The sequence below is a fragment of the Aplysia californica genome, unplaced genomic scaffold (assembly GCF_000002075.1).
Source record: "Aplysia californica isolate F4 #8 unplaced genomic scaffold, AplCal3.0 scaffold00744, whole genome shotgun sequence".
Classification (NCBI taxonomy): Eukaryota; Metazoa; Mollusca; class Gastropoda; order Aplysiida; family Aplysiidae; genus Aplysia; species Aplysia californica.
The window spans coordinates 247,340-250,820 of NW_004798014.1; positions in this window are offsets into that span (position 1 = coordinate 247,340).

Sequence of the window (3,481 nt, forward strand, 5' to 3'; positions counted from 1 at the left end):
TTGGTGTCGAGCTAATGTTCTATTGTGAGCAAGTGTTTGCGTTTTTTCGGGAGTGTGGGGTTGGGGGTTATTGTTCTATTTTGGGCGATGCGTCAGAGACATCGTTTTTGCTGACATTATTGCACTGCTAAGTAACGGAATACCCCAATCAAAAGGCTGAGTCCTTGGTTTCCTGATAAACAAAGAATGGTTACTCAATTCCCACATAAGGAAACTATTTCGTCTAGTACAGTGGAACCTGCTCTAAAGACTACGTGTCCAAGACAATTATCTGTATAAACAACCGCTTCCCACTCACACCCCCCCCCCTCCTTTTGCAAATATTTCCAAAATGTATGTATACCTATTAAAAGTATAACGTATAAGTTTTGGGGTTAATTTGTTTTCCTAAATTGTGATGACACCGTCAAAGATGACAAGACCATCTACACATTTTCAAAACAGCCAGCGGCTTGACTCTGATAAACAGGCTAAAAGTTTAAAAGAGCGCCTCTAATTGAGACCAGTCTTTTTGCTGTATTGATATGGGAGAGAAGATTTACGCAGAAATTTAAAAAAAAAAAAGAAATTCGGACTCCTCTTCAATTGGAACGGAACTTCCTTGCCTTACGACGCGTTTGTTTGTTCGATTGACTGATTGATTGATTGATTGATTGGCTGACTGACTGACTGTCTAATTGACCGATTAATCCATCCTTTTATTGCATTGTGAATGTTTTGTGCCCAACTGACAAAATTAATTTTTATTATTTAGGAGGCATGCTGCTTCTACCATGTCTGAGGACCGGCCCTAGCTGAGCGAGTTGCAATATTCCAGCCAGAAAACAAGAATAAAGGTTAAACATAAAGAAAGAAAGAAAGGAAGGACGAAAGAAAGGAAGAAAGGAAGAAAGAAAGGAAGAAAGAAAAAGGAAAAAAATAGAAGGAACAAAAAAAAACGTTATCTTTCGGGATTAAAATTAAGGGCTTCTGCATGCAAATTCCCGGAGTTTATCCATCACACTTCAGACGACAGTGGGTTTTTTTTCCCACTTGGCGTGTGCCAAGTTGACAACAAACTGCGCCACAACACGCAACACAATGTAATGTCCAGAAGCACCCCCGCTCTGCTTCGATCAATTATTGACCGTCTAATCACACCAATCCACCCAATCCTAGATGATCGAAATCGATAAGACACGGATGACCTCAAGTCTGTTTACACACGTGGAATTTCTGTCGATTCGCTCATTTTCTTCGTTTGTATGGAGTAAAGTCGTAAAGAAATGCACATGGATAAGATAACAGTCTCTTAGTGTTGGGAAGAAATGCGCGATGTTTGGGGGTTTTTTTGTTGCTTTTTTAGTAAACAGAAGCACATCAACAAAACCATGGCTATTTGGTGCTAGGACAAATACAAAGTAAGACAGAGACAAGCAACAGAGGGAAAGTAAAGAAGTAGAACCTCCTACCAGTAGCGCCTTCCAACCACACGCATGGTTTCCTTCGATTGCTCGAGTAAAGAGGAGAGCATCGACCTAACACTTAGCATTTGGTGCTGGGAAAAAGTAAAACAGACAGGCAGAAACAACAGAGGGAAAGTAAAGAAGTAGGACCTACCAGAGTGTGGCGCCCTCCAATCACCTACCCGGACATTTAAAAGTAGAGTAAAGGCAAGACATGCAGAGAGAAACGACAAAGAGGAAGAAAAGTAGTTAGACCAACCAGTAGTGTTCACGATCCATCCACTGGCTGGACTTTCGGAAAACACTAAAACTGCAAATTCAGTCGGATTTGTCTAAGACGGCCACCCATTGTCGAGAGGAAAAGTGACCGTCTTAGAAAGGTGGACGTCTCACACGATGTCACGGTAAGAAAAATATACGTGAGGGAGAAAATGGGAACTGGCTGTTTGTACAGGTGATTGTCTTATACAGGTGGCCATTAGAGCAGGTTTGACGGAAAGCTGTGCGTTGTTAAAAGACTGCGGAATAAACTATGGCAGCTCGACTCATTTTTTAACCACTCTGTAGAAATCTCAGCACTCAGGACGAAACTACTCACAGCAACTTATATATGACCAGTCCAGCAGACAGACAGACAGACAGACAAACAGACAGACAGGCAGACAGACAGCCAGCCAACCAGACAGACAGACAGACAGACAGACAGACAGACAGACAGACAGACAGATAGACAGACAGACAGACAGATAGACAGACAGACTGGCTGTTAAAAAAAAGCCTTTAAAAAAAGACGAAGGAAGAAGGTATATAATCATTGGGTGAGCCAACTGGCTATTTAAAAAAGTCTGGAACTTTCCGGACCCTTAGGAATCACACACACCTGGACTCAAAGTTTACGTATCATGTTGTCTAATTGAATAATGTCATAATATGGTCAATATTCGAATAGATTCAGATATCCGAATTTCCGGATTTACTCGGAAAATCGCCACCTCTGAACCAGAAAAGGGGAAATAAAAAATAACAGCAACAACAAGGGTAGCCAGTTAAGCGAGTCCGTGTACTTTAAGCGTTCGGGAGACGTTAAATTAGCATAACATTGCCTTAAGGTGTCAACTGTTGCCCAACGATTATTTTTAGATTTATAGAACATAAGTATACATTACAAGATCGTCAACGAAAGGAAGTGCTTTCATGCTGAGAGAAACAGCTGACACGCGCAAATTTCTATTTTATGTTTTGATCAAAGTTGTAAAAGTGACGGGTGGCATTTGTGACGCTGCAACTCTGTTGTTGGTGCGTACTTTTGTTTGTTCAATAAGTAAGACTTTTACTGCACTTGCCGGACATTTAAGTCCTATTGTTAACGTGTACTTTTGTTGGTTTTTAGTAAGAGTTTTACGGCGCTTGTAAGACAGTTAGGTCATATTAGTGTCGACGATTAGAGGTGATACAAAGAAGTAATAAACAGAAGAGATAAAAAAAGTAGGAGGAGAGATAGGGCCGATAGAAGTTTAATGGGGAAAGAGGAGCAAACCACACCAGAGTACCCGCGGATCACTGAGACGAATACTTTAAACCGCAGCTCAACACGAATATGGATTTATCTCCTTCTTCTTCCTCCTCTTCCACTTCTTCTTCCTCCTCCTCTTCTTCTTCTTCTTCTTCTTCTTCTTCTTCTTCTTCTTCTTCTTCTTCTTCTTCTTCTTCTTCTTCTTCTTCTTCTTCTTCAATGTAAGTATTTCACGTCGCCATCGACACAGTTTAGATCATTTACCTCACGGACTTCGACCCCTGTCAGTCTGTACAACCCGGGCTGGGAAGGGAAGCAACAACGTCCCAGTACAAAGACTTGAGATACTCGATAAAAATGTTCCCGACATGGAAATCGAACGAGGGTCTTCTGCATGCGATGGTGAAGCGTTAACCTCTGCACCACAGACACCGATCAAAATTGTCTTGACAAACGTGTTGTACTTTTCTCAGAGAGTATTTTTTTTTTTTTTTTTTTTTTTTTGGGGGGGGGGGGGGGGGGG